Source organism: Cyprinus carpio, chromosome A25 (genome assembly GCF_018340385.1).
Source record: "Cyprinus carpio isolate SPL01 chromosome A25, ASM1834038v1, whole genome shotgun sequence".
Taxonomy (NCBI): domain Eukaryota; kingdom Metazoa; phylum Chordata; class Actinopteri; order Cypriniformes; family Cyprinidae; genus Cyprinus; species Cyprinus carpio.
In genome coordinates, this window is record NC_056596.1 from 7,954,506 (window position 1) to 7,978,159 (window position 23,654).

At 37.5% G+C, this 23,654-nt stretch overlaps 1 long non-coding RNA gene across 1 annotated transcript; it reads left to right on the forward strand.

Moving 5' to 3' along the window:
- Positions 1–8,994: 8,994 nt before the first annotated feature.
- On the forward strand, positions 8,995–19,565 carry LOC122135573. The gene is made up of 3 exons (XR_006153600.1): positions 8,995–9,753; positions 13,079–13,248; positions 17,780–19,565. It is a non-coding gene; the product is annotated as an uncharacterized LOC122135573 (long non-coding RNA).
- Positions 19,566–23,654: the final 4,089 nt, after the last annotated feature.

Sequence of the window (23,654 nt, forward strand, 5' to 3'; positions counted from 1 at the left end):
CAACAAAGTCACAAACTGCCTCCACACATCACTGGTCGAAAAAGGCCCTCCAGTTAATGATGAGCTTTTCTTTGCCTTATTGTTCTCTGGCCCACTCAATTCTGGGGGGGATCTACAAGGTTGCGGCATTGGAATAGGGTCATGGCTTTATTAAACTTCCAACAGTCATTAGGCTGTTTGCTAAAATCTGCCGTCCCACAGTATAAACAGCTTGATCGGAGCAAAACCACGCTTTTCATCAATGTCCTGAACCGAGGCTAGACCTGCCAGTAGACCGGCAATGGACCGAACTGTAATCGACTGTGACATCAATTACAGATAATCTCATCACTTTTGGAGAGTGGGCTTGTCAAAGCTCTAATTAAGTCCTCAGTTCCCCCTATATGTGCAGACAGGATCAACAACACATTATAGTTCAATGATAGACATCATCATTCTGTTTTTGAGGCGAGCTAACTTTTAACCTAGCGTACACTTGTGGGTCTGGCCAGACAGTAAGGCTGCTGTGTTCATTGAATGATTGTATGTTTGTGTCTTTGTGTGTGTGTGTGGATGTTGATGATTGGGTTTTAATTATTATTATTAATTTTAATTTTAATTGTTTTTTGTTTTTTGTTTTTTTGTTTTTTTGTTAATTCTCTTTTTTTTTTTTTAAATGTTGGTCAACTGAATTGTTTCAGTGTTTCATAAAAATAGATTTGTGTGTGTGTGTATAGATAGTTTTGGGTTGAGAAATGAGAAATCTTTTTTTTTATGTTGAAAATCTTCTTTTCAGTGTATATTGTATTGGCTAATGCAATAATGTTTTAATTTCGACCAAATTTTTAAAGAAATTTTCAAATATTATTTCAAATTAATTGCAGATACCTGACCAGGACAGTGGGTGCAACAGGAGTACATTAATGTGACTATGTAGGGGAAATACATCATAACAAACTATTTAAGTGGAACCTTGACTCTCCCTTTTTCTGTGACTGTTCTCACGTTATTGTCACCACTGACTGTGTGAACCTAGTAACCTGAAACCTTTGTCAAAGTAAGCAAGACTTTCACTGATCCTGGTTCTTGTTCACAGGTAGTTTTGAAAAGAATTTCCTTTAATGCAGAGCCTTCACTCCAAGGAGCAGGAAGTGAGGAGCTCTTTTTTTTATGAACTTTAATCACCTTTTTTTGCCCTAGTGGTTTCTCATTTAATGCAGACATAATCTCAGTTGAACAGAAGATTTTTTTAACTCCTGTTTCAGTTCAAATCTAATGGCTTCCCTGTTTTGGACAAGGATGTGTATATGCCTATGTCGGATCAAAAGTGTCCAGCCAAATTGTCAGTTACCTTTTGGGGAACCTTGAGCCAGATGGCAGATATCATAAAAGATGAAAATATCTCCATCTGTTAGCCTTTTAAATATTCAGAATTCAATTTAATTGAAATAGTAGATCTGCATTTATTCTACTCTCTTACATCATTTGTTCATAATTTTATGTTCCTTTTGATATGTTAATATGGATATTTATAGGATACAAGGGATAAAGTTCTATTAAGCCAAAATATAACCTCTCAAAATACATATGAAACATCATAGGTAAGTTTTTTTTTTTTTTTTTTTTTTTTTTTTTTTTTTTTTTTTTTTTTTTTGCTGTAATGTGTAGACCTAAGCCATGTTCTTGAAATATGAACTGGTATGTTTGAATCATGACTGTTTTCTTTTAAAGGCTATTTACACATTTGTTGTGAAAGCAGTTGCCAAGGGGAGTCACAATGCCACAGTGTCCCCAATGTACTCATAGACTGAGCAAGTGACAGCACTGGTGCACCCATGAAGCCACCGGGCCCTCAGGTGCCCCCCACCCCACTGCCACAAGCCTGGACATGTCAGGACCTGGTTTTAAAAATAACTCCTGCTTGTTAATCAAGCAAACCTGTCCCCAACCACTACACCAAAATCACACACCATCCTCCCTTGCCAATAATTATGTCACCCTGCTCGTCACACACCTTCATTTTCCTGTTTTTTAATGTTAGCATGTCATACAAGTTGGCAGACTGATGATTTTTGTGTTTAGCCAGATAGACTTTGAAAAGGTGCAGCAGTAATGTCTCAAAGGAGGCGGACTTGATAATAAACTTGAAATGCAACAAGGAACTGCTTGGCCATGCGCCACTTGCTTGGAGGTGCAACTTCATTGTTTTCCAATCTCTTAATTGCTTATTGGCCTTATAGCCCCATTGAGGGAAACCCACTAATTTGGAGTGAGAGGCAGTGGGTGGTAGTTGCAGACACTGTAGCCATAGATGTGTCATTTTGAGGTGTCCACCTCACCTGAGCTGCCCGTTTTGTTCCCCACCCGTTTCTTTGAGGAAGTGATCATCGATCTACAACTTCCAGGAATAAAAAAACCCATCATGTGGTATCGATTCCAAGTGAAATGGGAATGTCTGCATATTTTAGACTGTGCTTGGAATAATGAGCACTTTAGTCCCATCGCCCGTTGCTCCTGGTGATGGAATTAGCTTGAAGCAAGCAGAGCGGAAATCACTCTCAGCTTTATGAATGATATCCCAGAGGTGGGAACGGATTAGTCTTCTCCATCGATCTGTGTGTCTGTCTCTCTCTCACTACCTCTCTTCTGTCTATAGCACCAGGTGGCTTTTTTTCCGGGCACAAAGGTGTTTCGCTTAATCCCGTTATGCTAGTGCTAAATCTCACCAAAATCAAAATTACCCCCACCAACACTAACCTTCATATCTCTCCCACCCTCAGTTTACTTTCCATCCACTCCCTTTCCGAGAGACTTGAAAGGTGGTTTCACCTGAAAGGAGGGAGAGATCTGCAGGGCAGCTGCTGTTTTAGCAGTCGTTGTTACCGTTGCTGACTCACAGCGATTGCCAATCCTGCTCCAATTTCACCATGCTGGTAGCCCCTTATTCCCTTGTCCAATAATGTGTCTGCTGGAAAAAATCCCACTGCTCCAAATCAAGTCTAATCCTAGATGGAGACCTCATGTCAATCTTGTTCTCCAAAAGGGCAAAAAATTAACACATCCCATACATCCGGTCCTGCCCCAGATTTCTCTTTCTCTCCTTTTCTTTGGCCTCTAGGGATGGCTTTTAAGTCCCCCATCTTCTCCAAAGAATAGAGTAGGGATCACGCAACATGACCTACCAGAACCTTGATATCACAATATTGCCACCCATGGGCATTGGGACATAGGTGCGGATTAAGACTTTGCATAATAAGATTACACGCTGACTGAATGATATCAAGGGATGATCCATATGTGGCAAGCTGGCTCTCTGTCGCCGGCTCATTGGCGGGTGGTACAGCTTGTGGAGAGCGGTGCCTGGGAGAGCCGCTGGGAATCAAATGGGATTCAAATTGTAAATGAGTTGGCCATTTGCAGTCATAGCTATCAACGACTGGATCTCTCCTAGTTCCACATTTAAATGTGAGAGGTTAGATCAGCTGTCCTTTGCATGATCACCACAATGACCCGCAATGATGCCCAAGTCTCCTGGGACTTTCTACACTGATTTGTATCTTTTGATCGCAGATGCTTGACAAAGAACACTTGCTGGGCAATGTCTTCCCATTCTCAGTGAGCAGTCAAAGCGAGATGTTCTGATTCTACTACTTGCTTATGTCCATCAAATGCTAAATTCTTACCCTAGATTCCTTATCGAAAAAAGTCCAAAGTGGTCAAGAAAGCTGGTATAAGTTTCCTTTTGTCCACAGAATACCTCGGATGCCATAGTTCAACATTGACGGCCCCTGCTGAGAAACCCCTCTATCCCAGGAGCTGCTTTTCTCTCAAGAATCTCACCATTCATGGCTCCCCATTCCCGCATCTTCAAAGCAGCATTCCTAGAAAATCCCTCACATAAAAAGATACCTCTCCTCATGAGCTGATGATGCAGGGGTGTCGAGTAGTAGTTCCTGTCCAACTGTGTGCTGTGGGAAATGGACATGTCTGTCGGCTGGATGGGATCAATAATCGCAAGGCCTCAACATCGACCCGCTGCTCTCCTAAATGGCTCCATGAGTCCTTGTCCGCTGTGTTGGGCAGTCAAGAACTAAGGGAAACATGGGGAAACTGGAAGTACTTCAAGCCAGGGGGTCCCAAATAGCAAAACATACCTGCTAGTATTAAACAATACTTTCCACACAGTGTAGCAAACACAGACCACACTACGAATGAAGCCATGTGCATTGTCATGTTGTGTCAAAGGAAAACTATAGAATGATGTTAACTCATCTTGGATTCATGATGTATTTAATAACAAACTCCCAAGTGCAGTTCAAGGCAGTTTAAATAAGCTAAATCTACATAGTGTCTAGTGTCCAGAGTTACTTTCATATTGGCCATTGGTAGGAATACATGATATATTGGTTATATTGGTTATCAGCTGATATTGAATATATTTGTGCTTTCTCATTTTCGGGTTTTACATTTACCTTTGACATAACCTTCAAGTAAAATTATTATATAAAATACTCATTTAATAATTTGCTAATGCAAATCTTAAAATGAATATCCATTTTTCATATTGTGCATTTTTAGAATGGTGTGATACCTAAATTCCCTTGGAGCATTTGAAGCAATGCTTTTTAGTGTTTTATTTTGAAATTATTTAGAATATTATAGATGTTGGCGATTTATCGATTATCGGCCATGATATGATTAATACTTGTTAGCATCAGGCAGAATTTAAAATCGGTGCATTCCTAGTCATTGGTTTACAGTAAGCACCATTCCAGCACCAGACCAATCTTTTTGAATTTTATCTTCTACAGTACATATATATATATAGAACACACCAATCTGGCTCCACTGTTGGAAAAGTTCTATATATTACCGCATGTCAGTCAATTTGCGTTCATTCATCCCTCTAAACAGAGCCTCCATAGAGAGACTTATTTCTCAGCCTGCTTAATGAAAACACATCCTTTATCAGTGTTAACAACAGCACCCCTAGTATGATTGTACTGAAGTGTACAATCACAGAATATGTGACACCTTCTTGCCCAGTATCAAAGCTGCCTAAAGCTTATGCAAATATAACAAGATAGTTCTGTAGATCAATCAATGAGACCCCACCAGTCAGACTTCCCAGGAGGATTGTGTCACTGATGGCAATCACTGCCACACAAGCATACAACATTACAGACTCAAATTAGCAAAGCGCAGGAGAGAGAAAGGGGATTACAGAGATCCACAGTCCCACTGGCCCAACTTACGAATTAGATATGATAATCAAACAACATGATCACAGTAGGATTCGATGGCAGGGGTTTAGCGAAATTTAACTTGTTACTCATGGTTGCATGCTTTAATTTGGATTTTGTTTTATTTATTTTTTGTATTGATGGTGATTATTGTTTCTTTGTTTGTCTGGCTTTTTTGTTTTGTTATGTTAGTTGGAAGCACTTGACTTTAGAAGCATCAATGCTTTTGCATTACTCTATCCATATTTTTACCTATAGATTCTCAGTGTTTTTATGCATATCAGCATTTTTGGTGATTCCACTGCAAAAAATGTCTATTGAAGTGACACTTTATATACACATCTTTCTAAAAAAAAATATATATGTATTTTTCAGTAACTACTGTCAGTTTAAGTAGATGTAAGATCTTGATTTTATTTGTTGTTTTTTTTTTTTTTTTTTTTTTTTTTTATTAATTTTGGTATATTTCATTCCATTTGGCTAATGTTTTTTCCCCACTGACAGAGTTAAAGATAAAATGTAAGTTGAAACAATAGAATTTCTTATTTAACCCTTTATTTCTTTCCCTCAGTTCTTTTTTTTCTCACTCCAAAGGCCTGTTAGATGACCCCCTTGAACAACTCCTTGGGCTTTCCAATTGCATAAAAAACAGCTGGCATTCAAATTGGATTCCCGGTCTAATTTCCTCTGAGGAAACTCTCATGTCTGTCCCATCTGTCAACAGGTGAGAACCAGAGCTGAAGCCGAATGCTCTGGTGGCTGCTTGCACAAACAGCTTAATTCAATAAGGTGATGTCAGTGCTAGTCAATGCTTATCTGCTGAATTCACACAAGGTGTCTGGGAGTTTGAACAGTGCTGGTTCGAGCAAGGTGGAAAGCTGACACCTGCCTTTCCAATCCCTTAAGACAACAATAAGTACCTCACCTGCTCTAGTCGTGACCTGACAAAGATTTAATTGCATCATGTTGAGGGAGAAGTAAGTAAATAACCTGATTTTATTACAGAATCAATTCTATTTATAGCTATAACATTAATCGGTCAAACTTTCCTTGCACTGATTCTTGAGGTGTAAAACCAACAGATTGCAGCAGTCATGACTCGCAGCTTCTCAGCTCCTTATTGTCAAAGCATTCGGGAGTTTATTCCCAGTTAAGAGCAATGAGAGAGAGTAGAACAAAAGCCTCTCATCAAAAGAAAAGGCCCGGAACACAATTGTTTTGATGACTGATCTGTGGCCCAGACTGTCATCATTACCCCCCATGAGAGGGACTCCCACCCCCTAAAACAATCCACTCTGGGCTAATGGCTCCTACGCATTTCATTTGTAAGACACTATAGAAAGTTTTCTACAATAGGCTCCATCTTGAGAGGGCCCATCTGGGTGCCTCTTAGATCCTTTGAACAGCACGGAGGGTCGCTGACCTAGAAAGCCATCAATAAAAGACAATCCTTGGGAAGACAAATTGAAGAGCGGTGAAATCTCTTGTCTTTGCCTTACTCAGCTTGGAGTTTATGGGTGAGGATGATGATATTTGGCCACTGTACTGTTCGTTACGTAACTTTGCTCTTGTTATTTGGTCGTCAGGGGGTCAAGTTGTTTCTGAGGTAAATTGTATGGTGGCTCCTTAGCTAGAGATTTGGAACAGACTGTCACCTCAAGAGTGATGAAGTAAAATTTAAATGTTTTATTAAGTGGTTTTCCAAACCGGTCAAAATTATCTGGCTTGTTCCACACAAGTTGAAGGGATAGTTCGCCCAAAACTGAAAATTATTTTATCACAGTTTAGCTTGTACTGAACCAGGGATATTCCCTTCAAGTTGCCACATTCATATTTGTATTTGACTCAAAATTTAATTATGAAGTTTTATGTGCATGATGCTGTTGATATTTATTAGCTGTTTCGATGATCTAATCAGGCTTTGACATGCTGGACCACATTATAGACCTCAGCAAAACACCCAACGATGTCTTGCTGGCAGTCCAGATAACAGGTTTTAACCACCGCCTGTAAATGACCAAATGAATGCAATGAAAAGACACGATAAACCACACATCTGAGCCCATTTACAGTCTTTCAGTCAAACGTACAATATACATTGCAATTTAAGCTATTGGCCCATGGGAGGGGAGCTAATTGTTCACTTTTTTTTTTTTTTTTTTTGTCAATAACCAGAAAAGGTCAGTGGTGGAGCTGTCACTGCCTTTCACAATGTCAGCCAGGCAACAGATGTTAATTTGAACCATTACTGTCCTATCGCTCAGCAAGATGAGTTCATGACAAACAGCAGAGCTCTCTCCCATGCCGAGAAAGAGACAATCCAACAGACTATAATTACCTTCAGTGCCATGAGACTGATAGAGACAAGCCCTACAAAAAAGGACCCATCACCTACCTTAGATATAATATTTTACTACCTAGTAATTTATCCATCATTTCTGAAAGCACTTGGGTCCTATTGTTGTCAGAGCAAGGGAATGAAGGCACCGGCGAGGACTTCAATCTCTGAAATTACACCGTTTTGGAGACAAAGGCAGGATGGAGGGAGAAACATGGAAGCCATGCTTTTGGGTGGCACTTTTATCACTGTGTGGCAGATAGTTGAACAATCAGCAAGTCTGGGGGCAAAGTGATGTTGAGGCAGACGGTGCCTTTTGTTTTTAGGCTGAATCGAAATGGGTTTGGGGCTGGAAATGAAAAGAGATGTTCATAGCTTATCAAAATATAATTTTACTGTAACCGATTCTGTTATTGTGAAAGGCTTGGCCTGGAGGGGGGAAAACACAAGTTCTTGTAGAACTGATCATATTTCAATCTGAAGAACGTGTGCGAGTATCTCCCGTCTGTCAGGCTATACATTAACATACAGCACAAAGCTCATCAATTGCAGGTTTATTCCTAGGAAACTTTTGTGACACCAAAACTGTCCTTTTATATTATTTAATGTTTTAGTCATAGTTTTTGTCTTAACGAAAGTATCTTTTAAATTTTGTTAGTATTTCATATTCATTCATTTTAATCAGTGGTCCACAACCTTTTTTGGCTTTTTTTACCCAATAGTTCAGTGAAAGCTGAATTTTATTTGGTAATTAGTTTAGATTCGAGATCACTAGTTGAGAATCATTGACTTAAATTGCATCTACTCTGATTTTAGTAGATAAAAATGAAAACAAATATTATATATATATATATATATATATATATATAATATATATATATACACATACATACATATATATATATATATACCAACATTTACCCATGAAAACTCTCGGAATAACATTATAACGAGTACACAATTGTAATATATGTATGAAAATGTAAAATAACACACATTCATTAGATATTTGGTGTGTTATGGAAAAAGCTTATTCATGTGGCTTAAGTATTCTGACTTGCAAGTGACTTGATTCTAGTTAGTTGACTTTTGTGTTTGTAATTTTTTGCGAATGTAAGCTGAAATATGACATTTATTTTGTATATCTATTTGAGTACTTTCATATGTATAGGACTCGTTTGGTTGAGTTAATTAACCCATTAGCAAAGAGCTTCAGTTTATGGGTGTTTATTCACTATTCAGCTTCAGCTCAAGTGGGTCCATCTTCGACAGGATTATTAAAAAAATCCTATTCTTGCTAGATGTTTCTTCTTTTCCAATGATAATGTCTTTGTATTTTATTTTTTTCTTGTATTTTTTTAATGTATTTTATCATTGTTGTTCTTCATAATGTTGTACTCCATTTTTTTTTTCATTTTTGTGTAGATTTTTGGCCTTTGGAGCGAAACTACCAAGCTATGCAGAGTCAGTGTGATGAAAAGCCACCAGCTAAGTCAGTGAATCCCACTAAAGAGGAAGTGCATCTTCTGCATGTCATTACAGTTCGGTGATGTTACTGGTTTTAATGACCTCCCTGAGCATTCACCACAGCCAGGGGGTCATACAAACTCACGACTCTCCAGGAAAAGCCCTCCATTAATGGGAAGAGGAACAGAGGCACCCAGGCCGCTTCAGTTCAGCCAACAGATGGGAGGCCATTGTAAATATTTTGATTGATGGAAGGTGGGGTCAAGGCGTAAACCTTATGTTTTCCATATAAATGGGTAGGGCGGGAATCCAATGCAGGATGTTGGCTTGTTTTTGATAGGCCTCCCATTCCTTTGCATGGCAGAATGCAGAGACACTGAAAGTTAGGGAAGGTTTCCATGGATCTAAAGGTGCTTAAGAATGTTGCGGACATATTTTGTGTATCTGACCTTGTTTTAGTGTAAAGTTCCTGCTGGTCTGAGAGGAATATCCTATAGTGAAGATGTCTTTGAGATAGATTTGATCATACATGAGTTTGTAAAGTGACCGTTTGGGTAATTGTTGTTATTTTTTTCTCCCCGTGACAGATTGATCTGACCCAAGGGATTGCCTGTTTCGTCAAATTAGACCTGACCAATGTGATTTTTGCCTTGAGAATGTGACTTTTTTTTTTTGTTTTCTGTTTTTTCAAGAGGCGTCAACAAGCGAAAGAGGCCAAGGCAACAGGTGAATTCAACCCCTCACATACACTCTCACACCTTCCTCTCCTTGCCAAACAGAAAAACACTCCTTACCAGCAAACTGCAACAGTGACCAGCCCAGGGATCCAAATCAGCCTTTAACCACACATTACCTTTAATGATGTCACAAAGGAATGCCCCATGGTCCTACCCTCTGATTGGCCCCCAGCTCCTCACAGGTTTAATCAGGAAGTGTTGGTGTTAAAACGTGGCTTTGCTAATTTAAAGTGTTATCTGCGAGACAATGGCCTGTTTTGTTATTGCATTAGAAAGGTGATTTGTCCCAGGGGCTCTGACACATCTTCCAACACACATGTACCCTGTTAAGGGGCCAAGAGACATGGAACAGGCAACATGTAACAAAGTATAGACTGAATCAGATTTTATTTTTGAGAAATTATTTGCAAAAATCCTTTAAAAGAGATAAAATCACAGTAATGGCTTTTTATTATTAAATCTTATAGTTGCGGTCCTGGATGATGATTGGTCAATACAGTGTTCTGACTGAAAATGATAATAATAATAGTAATAATAACTGCTATTATTATTATTATTATTATTATTATTATTATTATTACTATTATTATTATTATTATTTAATGTGTACATTTGTATGTCATTTTTTTTTTGTCCATACAAATTTGTTTGTGTATTTGTTTGTTTATTTATTTTACAAAAGTACTCTATGCCATTATTCTGAACATAAATTTAATAATTTAAAGTAAATCTGTTTGGCAAGTACTGAGTGCTCGCTATTGTAGATCAGTGTGGCTTATACCGGATGATTGATATGAAATGATGTCTGATGGTGCTGGAGTTGTTAGCACATTCAATTCACATTAAGATTAATTGACCGCAGAGAAAACAGCCGCTTAGAGTCAAACAGACACGCATATGCACGAACAGCCCCTCATAAACATGATTGAAAGCTCTGTACACACATCCATCCACATGCTTGCCTGAATTGCACATAATGACTCCAGGACACACACACACACACACACACACACACACACACACACACACACACACACACACATAACCACACAGTCAATTGAGTGTGAGAAAGACGATGAAACAATCTTTTCCGCTCTGGGCCTGTAATCAGGGCCTCACTTTTGAGTAGCATCCATGTGAATATGTAGCATATTTGTCACATGGCTTTAATAGAGAGTATCAAGTTATTTAGTTTGGGTAATGAGGTGGTGGCTTGTTGTGGGTTTGCAGTGACCTCTGTCAAACACAGGGCCATGAGCACATGAACCGAGGCACCGATGACAACTTTGTACAGAAAGAATGGTAATATCTCACTTGATGAACTATGGATGTGTTTTATTCAGCTCCCTCAATCTCAATGTCATAAAACAATAAGGGCCTTGATCCTGTAAACACTGTGACACAATGGATCCTCTCTCTCTCTGTCTGTCTATCTGTCTGTCTGTCTGTCTGTTTGTTTGTTTGTTTTTTAAATGACTTTTAATCAATTAATTTGATTGCTGTTGATTAGTCCAGACCCAGATTTTCAACTTAAAATAAAATAATAAAAATATGAATTGTAGTCATTTGAAAGCATGAACAGTTTTTTGGCCTCATTTCCACAACAATGAACAAATATGCCTTTAATAAATTGCTAAATTGTATATATCTAAAAAATAATAATATTTTTTGCTTCTTTTCCTCCCTCTCAAGTTAGTGCAATTGCCAAAGATTAGATCAATGTAAATTTTAGGATACATAAATTGCTAGCTATAAAATTAATTTTAGCTAAACAAATAAATGGTTAAAAAAGCCATTTTGATTACATCATTGCCATCACTGAATATTCTTTTTTAAAAAAAAGGAATTTATTTTAGATGTGGTGGCAATGACACCAGTAAAAAAAAAAAAAAAAAATTAAAATATTTAGCTTTCAGTGCTGTTTAACACATCATCGTGTATTTGTGTTGTAGCCTTAAAAAATATAAATCTAATGACAGGACATAAGACTTTGTCTTTATTAACGCTTGCACTCTTTTGTTGACCTGACATAAATCTAGTGAGTGTTCTTGGAATTTCTAGAATGTGAATGTCTCTGTGCGCTGGAACTATTTTGACATGCATGGCTCACTCCCTAGTTAGTGTACTGAATACTGACCTAGGGATCTAGAACCACTCCCCATTATATTTAAGATTCTTTAAGATTCTTAAGAAAAAAAATACACGATGGCTATTGTGATTTGAGCTAATAAAACTGTTTATCCATGTGCTAAGAAGTGTGTGTTTGTGTGTGAAGAGCACTTGAGATTTGTCCCAAACCACTGCACCCTTTGTGACCGTTGGAGTGGGTGTGATCCTTAGCCAACAAAGCTTGTTTGACTTGTAGTTTATTTTTCCACACCGTTCTGTTAACTCAGTTGTCATTACAAGCTGTTAAATGCACAAAGCCTTTTTTGGGGCATAATTACAACAGGCAATTATTTGAATTTGCTTTTTTCAGTCATCTAAATCCCATCTAAAACGTCACATCAGACTGTAAGAATAAAAAAATGGCTCAATGATTTTATGCCCAATTTTCTCTCCCCCGGAAACAAAATTAGAAGGTACAGTTGCTATTCAATGGGCCGTTTGTCTACCGGCGGCAATATATAAACTGTCACAGCATGAAATCGGTTTTCTGCCTTGGTTCATTTCAAATCAGAGGTTTCGAGCGCATTAGTATCGCAATTAGAGGGCTTCGGTTATGTGACGCTAGCAGTGGAAACAGAGCCCAGCGCTGACAGTCCCTTTTCTTTTCTTCCCGGACTGCCAGGCTTTAAGAAGGTGACTGGGCCTGCACCCTAATCGCCACAGATAATAAATTGATCAACTCTTAAACTTCTGAAAGGGTTGAATGGGGCTCACCCCATCCATTGAGCATGGAAGGATTACTCACGCTTAGTTGGCTCTAGGTAGGCTTTGGCAAGCCTCCCCACCAGGCCTGGGAATGGGGCTGCATTGAGGCCCATTCACAAGCGCCTGACACAGAGCGTGCTTTTATACCGCACTGCTTTATTATGAGAAGATCCCCAGCCGCCCACCCCAGGCTCGTCCTTGCCATACTCTTTCTTGCACGTTGAGAAAAGGTTATCCCCTACCTTAATCCATATTGCAATGTGGATTAGAGCGCGATTGGGTGTGTGTGAGTGTGTTTGGGGTGGGGTGGGGTAGTGGGGGGGGTGGAGTTTCAACTTCACACGGGATTCCCCCTCCCCACGAGACACAATCACTCACTCACTCTCTCTCTTTTTCACCCTGTTTCTCTCTCTCTCTCTCTCTCTCTCTCTTTTACAAAGTGCCTATAGGCTCTGGTAAAGGATTTGCATCTTGAATTGGTAACCTGCAGTTCTCCTCAATGAAGACATCAGATCAAAGTTCAACCAGTCAAAGCCCTGCTAAAACGTTAAGGAGGCCGGCACGTACACAAAGGCACGGGATGAACAGCAACTGCTGCCTCAGGAGAGGGGTAAAAAAACACACTGGAATCCCTGATCCAGATTAAGAGTGGATTATGGCATTCACAGTGGAGCCATTTTAATTTGAATTCACTAAAGAATTTTGTTCAATATTTCAGTTTTTAATGGTTATTGTAAACTTTCTATAAGATTAAAAATGAGAGTGAAAAAAAAAAAAAAACTTTATTATCCCCTTCTAGAACGTTGGTTCCATCCATTTTCAATGTTCTGAAGTAAGCACTATCGATTTCCACCTGTTTCTACCAGGAGCTCAAACTTAATGCATCTTTGCTGATTTAAAGTATTAATTTCTTTAAAAAATGGCAAATGCATTTATACAACATAGCAGTAGGCTACTTGCTATTTTATTCTATTTTAATTTATTTATTTAGTTAGCCATACCCAACTCTATCCTTTTTAAATATATATTAAAATGTAATTTAGTCCTGTGATGGAAAAGTTGAATTTTCAGCAGTAATAATTCCAGTATTTAGTGTCACATGATCCTTCAACTATTGAAAACGGTTGTGCTTCTTAATCTTTTTATGTAAACTGAACAATCGTAAACTTTTTTCTTTTTTTTTTTGTAAAATGTTGTTATAAATGTCTTTACCATCACACTTGATCAATTTAATGCTTCTTTGCTGAATTTAAAGTACTAATGTCTTTCAAAATATCTATATATACAAATAAAATGTAGTATTTATGGCAGTACTTACTGTACTGTTTATATTCTTAAAAAAAAAGTAAATATTGATCTTAAGGTTTTGCTAAATCTGATTCATGTGTCTTTCTAATTATTTTTAGTATTAATTATATTTAATAATATTTTTACTTCATTTGTATTGATTATTTTCAAAAATGTTCATCTTTTAAAAACATCTTTAGCTACTAAAACTAAAATAGCAATTCAAAAAAGATGATAACGCACTTAATTACTGCCCTTTCCTGGCATCAGGTTGTGCTTAATTGCTCTCATCTCCTGCCTTATTTGTGACAGTCAGACCCTCAAGTTTAGGATTTGGGTTTTATCATCACGACACAATGACAGCTCACTGACTAGAAATTAATCCTTTTGCTGTTGTCTCCTAAATGAGTCAAATGCCCCATGTTGGTTCTCTGACTGTTAAATTGGGTTACTTTATGATATGGTATAATTGGTATCAATTGCTCTCCAGGTGACGTGGACCCTGTTGTTTAAATGGTGCTGCTTTTCCCACAATGAAGGCAGCGCCTTGCTGGGCGCAAACTGTACCGAGACACTTCTCTGGGTAGCTATAATCTTAATTAGCTAACCCACTCGTTCATGTAGATATTCGCATTGCCGTTGTCATTATCTATATGAAATACGCCCAGCAGGATGGCCATGATACAATATATTACACACAAAGGCAACTGTGTGAAATATGTGCTTTCCCCTCCTCAAAATCATGGTGCGGTGGAAAGGACCTGAGCACTTTTCTCCTCATTTAATTCAGACCTGGTGAGCGGTGTTTAGCGCAGCAGGCTCAGAGGGTGCCATTGTTTATTTGTCAAAAGTTAAAAATGCCTCGCTTCGACAGTTCTTTGAAAGCAAGTTTAAGAGGTGCCCCAATGCTAAATTGTAAAGTTGTGCCCAAAATGGAACACATGATAAAGAGTGCCATAATTGATGGGTTCTTTGGAGGAATAAGAAAAGTGCTTAAATTAATGTTTGGTATTATGGCCCTTTTGTGTGTAATAGGCCTGGTTAAGATCATAAAAGCTAAGGAATTGTTAACACTTGGAAGAAGTACCCAGTAAACTAGCATGATTTTGTAATGTTAGTTCATTTGTTTCCTAACAGCATAAAGCCACAGGAATTTGCACACTATTGGTTTCCTGGAGATGGAAGCACAGGCTGTATGCTCAAGGATACAGTTGGCCCACAAAAGTATTTTGACACTTAAGCCATGTTATTGCATTTGAAAACAAAATATCAAACCAGATAACATTTTTTTAGAACTTTAGCACAAGCACATTTTTCCAGTAAAATATTTCACAAAATGTTAGGTTAAGCAAAATTTAAACTCATCAAATGTTACTGAAATGTCCATAGTTAGTGTGATTTTTGCTAAAAATCAGTCTAAGCTGGTTTTCTGCTCTTATCTGGTCTCCCAACCTAGTCAGCTTGTTTGTTGGTCTTGTCTGATTTAGGAAAGTCTTGTTGAGGTTTTGTGAAGAGATTAGGTGACTGCATAGCTAATAGACAACCAACTTGTCCAGGTTGGGAGACTGTCCTAAACCAGTTAAGACTTTTGATTCATGTGTCCTTGCTGACAAATATATATTTTTTTTTTAAGAAATAAAATTGTACTTACCCAAATAAACTTATACAAACGTCTGCTGTAGCTTCAAAGAACCCAGAAACCAAACACGCTGTTCTGAAGAACCTATATAATAACAAGAACTTTTTTTAATGCCCAAAGAACCACATAGCCCTTAATTTTTACCCTCTAGTTTTGTAATATATTGAGTCAAATCTCTAGGTTAAGCAAGTCAACGCAACTTGGTAAAGCATCCTAGTTGTGTTTTCGTTTATTATCTCGTTTCAAAATATTAACTTCAAAACTTGTTGATGATTGTTTAGCGAATCTCTGGAACTGTCAGGCCTCACCTTCATTATTCGGAAGCAGAGATGAATGCGAGAAATGATTATACTGGCAGCCCCAGTCATTATCTTATCAAACAATGGCAGGCCTGTTCAAATTAAACGTTCTTCTGTTGACAGGTGTGTACGGATGTGCTTCTCTTACCACGTGCCTGGTGCGTGTTTGCATCTGGGGTTGTTAGTGTGACAGAGAGACCCCACACACTCCCAAGAGACACTATCCCTTCCTTACAGACAGTATAACAAAGATAGCTTATCTTCCAGGTGAATGTGTGTGTGTACGTAAAGTATACCGCGTAGGAGTAGCGTGACAGACAGAGGCGCAGTGTGTGTGTGGGTGTATCTTGATAGACAGAGGTTCAACGCAGCAGAGGCAGGTGAACGTGCTGCCCTGATTCAGCTGTGGACTGTTTATTAGAGAAGGAGGGAGGGATAGACAGATAAATGGAGGAATAGACATGATTGGGGATGGGGTAGATCAGGTGTTTCTCACCCAGCCCCTCATTAATGGCTCGTTCATTATTTCAGATTTAGCACCGGAGTGCTGCAGTGGTGTCAACTCTTAACTTCGCTCATTAAATCATTAATTTTTTCCAGACGGTAAGTGAGGCCAGTGTAATGAAGCCATCACAGTCTCAGCAGAATTCACCCCTTGTTAAGCGTCTCTCGCAGGTTGTGAATGGCAGTCACTGATTACCAGCTTCTCCAGTGTCTTAATGACGGCACCTATCAATGGTTTTTTGTAGATCTGTTTGGGTAGACTTGTGTTGCTTGCATTATAACTGTTTGGACTATTAGGCTGTGTATTCCTTACATTAACAAAAAGTACTATGGTATTGGCTATTCTATTTGATTTTACATTTACATTAATGAATTTGGCAGATGCTTTTATCCAAAGCGACTTACATAGCATTCAAGGTATACATTTAATCAGTTTTTAATTTCCATTGGAATTGAACGCATGCACTTGGCATTGCAAGCATTGTTTCATTTCATTTCATTTAGTTTCATTTCTAGACATGGTAACATGGTAATACCAAAAATTTCTGGACATGTGCTGTCATGGTACCACTTTACTCTGGTATTCTTTGAAGTACTGTAAATATTATAGTGAATGAATATGAATAAGGTGATCATTTCAGTATCATGGTATGTGTCGAAGTAACATGGTATTGCCATTTGTCATCTGATGCCATCACTACCATGGTACCATTGAAATCACCTTTGGTAATTGTAGACGTACAATAAGAAGAGGTTAAAGCAAAAACAAAACAAAATATAAACTAAACAAGCTAAATAAAGACAAAACATAAGTTATCTAGACTAAATATAAACAATTATTTAAAAAAAATAAAGACCTGCCCTGTTAACTGAAACAAAACAAAATCTACCTAACAAAAACAAAATACTGACAAACCCTAAGTAAGTTTACACAAAATATAAACAGTTACTAAAAAAAATAAATAAAAGAAAATCTCTCCTGGTAACCGAAAGGCTATAGGTTTGAATCCCACAAGAGGCATTCAGTGAACTATATGCATTTTGTCCTGGAGCAAAGCACTTAATCCCAGGTTATTCCTAGGGGATTGTGTCTATAATGGGGGACTATTGCTTTAGAGGGGGAGAGGAGGTGGGGAGACCTTTACTTGTTACTCTTAAAGTTTGTGGTATTATATGAATAGCAAGGCAAACTGGTGTGGTAATCATGAATGTATTGACTGAACTCATCATCATCAATCCACCATTATAGATAGCACTTTCATTTGTAACACCCAGTTGTTATCACCAGTCCCTGGGATGCCGGTTCAGGAGTTGAGAGGAGGTCCAGGTACCTGAAGAAGCCTTGATAAAGCTCTCTGAGCCCTCTCCTCCCTTGTTATCTTGTTACTAATGTTTTCCTCTCTTTACCTCAGGGATCTGGTGGCCTCCAGGGTCTGCCATCAGCAGCAGCCAGCAAGCTGTTTCCAGGCAGCTCAGAGGCAAACAAGTATTGTTGAGTGTCATATATGACAACGTGCAAGTCTTTTTTCCACTGTGATCTGGAACAACAACACATGTTAAAGGGCATCATGCCTTTCCCACCATAAGTTTACTTACTTTCAGATGCCCCCCCCCTTCAGCCTCAATATAATGAATATAATACTGGATAAAGATTTATGCAGAAGATGCAAATTTAGCTTTAAAATTCAGATCACCTTTTTGCACAACATTATCTTTTAATAAGATATTTATTAATTAATTAATGCAGACTGATTGATTTTAGTATTTTTTTTTTTACAGCTACCATTAAATATCACAATATAAAAGTTTATATGTTCTTTTTTTTTATTTTAAACAGGTCTTTTTTAATATTTGCAACCTAATATATGTGTATCCAGTCCTGTTTTTTATTTTTATTTTTATTTATTGTTACCTAAAAACTTTCTTTTGTAGTATGGACTGTGGTCAGTATGAAGTCCAAGACCACTCTTGTGTGATCCACAATAACTAAAATTAATTTTGTTTAACAAAAAAAAAAAAAAGAAAGTCTCCTGGAGCACTCTCTGTACAGCATAGTTAAACAGCTTTCATATTCACTTCAATATATGTGGAGAGAAATTATAAATCACAATGGAGCGCAGCACTTTGAATGGTGTAATATGTACAAATGAAGCCCAGTTGATGATTCTGGCCAAAGGGAGGCTTGTGATCTTGTGGCGTGACGTTTTTTTGGCTTCTCTGCTCCTCAGTGTGCATGACGTCTCCTCCACAACCCCAAGCTTGACGTGCCAAAAAAGTTGTGACTTGCTTTTGAAAGCCATCCAGCCTTTTATAAAGGAAGTCTAGACAGTTGATTGGTTGTTTTGAATCAGTTCAGTGTTTCTTTTAGTTTACTATTTTTAAATAGCAGATGATAGCTATTGCCAAATGTCATAGAGAGGTCTTGAATGTGTTTATTTATATAGTTTGCACATTAATAAATTATTGTTGTTATTTTCATTTACTATTTTTCATTTATAATTATTTATTTGTATTATATATCATATATGAATTTATTTGCCTTGAATTTGGGTAGAATACATTTTTTACCCTTTTCATAACTAAGCTTTAAGTTTTAAAAAAAGACTTGTTGGTAGGTTCTCGCTCCCTCTCCATCTCTCTCTCTCGCTCTCTGTGTGTGTGTGTGTTTTGAAGCGAACCCCCTCCCATTTCACTCTCACACACAATAAAAAGGCACTTTCAATGAAACTTACTTAGCTTCTCTCTTGTGGGCTAATGAGGTTCTGTTCAATGTTCTATTTTCCATATTCCATTTGATGTGTTTAATAATTAATCTTGTGAAATATTAATGCAACGGGAGTCTTCAGTGGTGGCTGTTAGGGGAGAATAACTCCTGATAAGTGTTAATGTATCAGAAGCAGTGCAAATTTAGTGTGAGAGCTGCTCAAAGCTCAGCAAGCTTTTTCTTTTGTGGATAATAATGCTCTGACTTTTAATGGACACTGTGATATTAGGGATGCATAACTACATACTGTGTTTGCATTTGATTTTATGGATGTATTCTCATTTCTGTGTGTATTTGAGTGCATGCATGTCAGTTTTGGGAAGTATCTAACTGTAAAACCCTGTTTACACCTGGTATTAACATCAGTTGTGAATTAGTTGTATATTAACACCATTTTAAATGAATGCTAAATCAGGGTTATATATATATATATATGTGTGTGTGTGTGTGTGTGTGTGTGTGTGTGTGTGTGTGTGTATATGTATATATATATATATATATATATATATATATATATATATATATATATATATATATATATATAATATATATATATGCTATATATAACTTTTTTGAGACTTGAAATAAAATAATAATAATAAAAAACCTTTTCAGCTGGCTGCAAGGCAACGTTTCTCAATGTATTTAGTTTAACTTGGTGTACTAAATAACTAAAACTAAAACTGGAAATAAATAAATAAAATAGGACAAAAACACAACAAAATTACCAAAATTTGAACTAAAATTAGTAAACTAAAATTAAAAAAATTTAAAAATTTAAGTATAATAATATCTCGATGCTGAAATACTGTGCTAAATACAAGTGTCAACAGATTTAAGTCCTTACATTGCAAGTTTTTGTTTGTGTGTGTAGCAGAATATTTTAAAGTAAATATATTTATTTAATAAAAATAAAATATAAATATATTTAATAATATAAAATATAAATATTGTTAAAAGAAAATAATTTAATAATTTGAATTATTTCTACTGTTTATAGCATTTTGTATTTGTGTGTGTGTGTTCAGTATTTTTATGTACGTTATGCCATAAAACTATGGCTCTGATTAAATTATAAATAATATCTTTTGATGTGCTTTAAATATTATTCATTTATTTAATATTAAAGATACTGCCCCTTTAAGTAGCTTAAGTGTTGTTTACTTAAATCTACTCTTATATTATACTGTAATATTTCTAAATAGTAGTATAGTTTCACTACTTGAAATTATGTTTACTTGGCAACCTCCAACTGTTCTGTAGTTTTCTCAGCACTGATGCATGAGTGTCTGTGTATGTATCCTAATGCTCTGGCCCTGTGTAAATTCTGGGCATGTGCTAAAAAGTGTTGGTCTGCCTTACTGTACATTGGGGTCACAGCATGCTGGAGACGGTGTCAGCTGGGTGGGCATATGGAAGTTTTGGCTGCTGGTGCAAGCAGACTGTGGGCAACCCTGGGTCCAAACTTGGGCACATTTGTTCTATAGGCAGAAGGCATGGGCAACCCCTATACCGGCCACACTCTGAGGACCCGGGACAGCGGCCCCCACCAGATGCCTGTATTTGTCCACACACTGCACTACGCCATTTTGAGATTAATCTTGCAGTAATTTGGTTTCAAATGGTTAATTTTACTAAACGTCAGTGTTGTTTAGAAGTGGGTTTGAAAGCATTTTAAGCAGATGCTCATTTTGTTATTGCATTTTCTCAAACTTTGAATTATGTATAATTAAAAGCCTGTTACATCCTGCATGAAATGGTTATATAAACTTAAAAAGTGTTTTTTGGAGGGTGTTCATTTTGCGAACTCATAATCTAGTAGTTTTGGAGTTCTGTTTATATAATTTCATATGTGAGGCTGATTAGCTGTAAGAGTTACTAGTGAAATAGGAGATCTTGACCCAACTGAGATGACATATAATGAAAATGCAAAAAAAAAAAAGAAGAAGAAACATGCCTCTTGGAGCATGAATTTTTCATCATCTCTACTGCACTATGCTGCTGAAAGCCTTGAGTTAAGTCTCTCCCACACAATTGACCTGAAAGTTTAATAATAACTCGCTCGTGAGGTGCCGCATGTGTGTCAGGCTGTGTTTCCGCATCTACATCTACATCTACATTTTTGCTCATATTTTCTACTGTATTTCTGTGTGTGTGTGTGTGTGTGTGTGTGTGTGTGTGTGTGTGTGTGTGTGTGTGTGTGTGTGTGTGTTTGCAGAAAATTTGACACCCCCCACCCCATTCTGGATGAAAAGGGTCCTGTGTGAGAGGAGAGTACAGCCAACCACATGGCAGGCCAGGCGCGGTGTCCTGGGCGGGGGCCGTATGGAAGGTCAGGGGGTTGGTGAGTAGCGGCAGCCAGGACTCTGAAGGAAACAGTGGGAGAATGGGGCGGCTTGAGCCCACTGGTCACCAGCCAACACACCTAACCTCGAGAGTTCGCTTTCCTTGACTCTCAGTCTCAAAGCACTCCATGCAAAATGGTATGCAAAATGACTCAATGTAGTTATCTGGTTAGCGTAGTAACATTGACATTGCTGACATTGCCTGTTTTGACATTCTGAGCTTATATTAAAAAAAAAAAAAATTAAAAAATATAAGTATAATTGACATAATCAGAGTTTATTTTTACAATACACTATTAAAAATAAATGTTTTCGCAGTGATGCCATAGATAAACCATTATGGGTTCCCCAAAGAACCATTCAGACCAGTTCTAAAAAGTAAAAAAAAAAAATGTCCTAGTTTGAAGAACATTTTAATAATCTAAAGAATAATAATAATAATAATAAACATAATCAATAACTAAGAACCAAATCAGAATATTATTAGGATTTCTGAAGGATTATGTGACACTGAAGACAGGAGTAATGATTCTGAAAAAAAAAACATTTTAATGTTAATTGTAATAATACAATGTGCAAATTGTATTTTTGTATATCGTCAATCAAATAAATGCAGCCTTGGTGAAAATAAGAGACTTCTTTCAGAAGCATTAAAAATCTTTTTTTTTTTTTTTTAATCTAAAATCTATATCTAATCTATCTTAATTATTTCATTTGGCCCGCAGTGTACTTTTGACTGTCTTAGAAAATATATGTGAGAAGCAAGAAATATCATAATCTATGAATTTTTCCTGAGGCTGCCGGTCTAATTTCATGAGAAAATGCATGTCTTTATCACAATCTCCTTTCAGTCTTCATACAAAACAGTCTCCACACCAGTGATACCAATCCTTCGCCCAGTCTCACTTGTGTTTTAAAGTAGGACAAAAACATTTTTTTTACCATGAAAATTGCATAAGGCCAGGGCAACAAACATGGAAAAGGGGGCCATGTGAAATATTGAAAAGGCTGAATAATTCAGGGCATCCGGTCATGTGTTAAAAACAGGATTTTGGGGAGAGGGGGTGGAGGAGAAGGTGAGGCATAAGGGGAGTGATCCCCAAGCCGCTTTCCACACCCACCTGCAGGGTGACAGTCCTCTCTCCTGGCCTGAACCCCATCTGGAGCGGGACGGGATTAGACCAGGCCTGACAAGAGTGCAAGGATAACTATGGAGAAAGTTTAACACAAACTGCATCTGTTCTAGCTTTTTCCAATTGTGGGCTTCTGTGAATATCCTGTGAATATTTAAGCCAGTCACATGTATAAGACATAAATACATACAACTGTTATGTTTATTTTTTAACATTATGACATGTACTTATATATTTCACAGGATATGAAATGTAGCATTACTGCAGAGGACATCTATGGACCAGCTATTGGTTTTCTTTGCTTTACAAATCAGCCCTCACATAAACCCTGAGGTGTTCTGCCACATACACACAATCGCACACACGCCACGTCATCCTCTCTGAAGTGAACGGAGGGGTGGATGGGCTTCTCTCGTTCTCTCACACACAAAAAAGTGCATTAGGGGCTGGGAGGGGTACATGGCAACTGCTCGTGTGTTGTCAGGATAGATTAGTGTGACACGACTCAATCAGACGTTCAGCTCGGCAGACAGGCTCGGGGGAATTTTGCAGAATGCCGTACGAGATCCCCATTGCTCTTGGATACACACACACACACACACACACACACACACACACACACACACACACACTCCCATCGGCCATTTTCACTCCTAGTTTTTAGAATCAGACAGTATTTTATATATATATATATATATATATATTATATATATATATATATATATATATATATATATATATATATATATATATATATTTATAAACCTATTACATTTGTACATATTGTGCGTTTGTAAGTATTGTTGTTTAAGCATGTGTGTGTGTAAAGCCTAGCTAATTTAACTGGATCTCACAAATGTCATCTATACAGAATGGATATTTTTAGTTTGTTGGTTTTGGTACAAGTTTTATTGGGGGTATTTGGTACAAGCTGTGTTTATGTGTGTGTTCAAGCAAGAGAGAGTATGTTTGTTCTCTGTAAATATCAGCAGGCCAGCTCAGGTCTCCTCCCACTGTTTTGTTTACCAAAATGAATGACCCCATT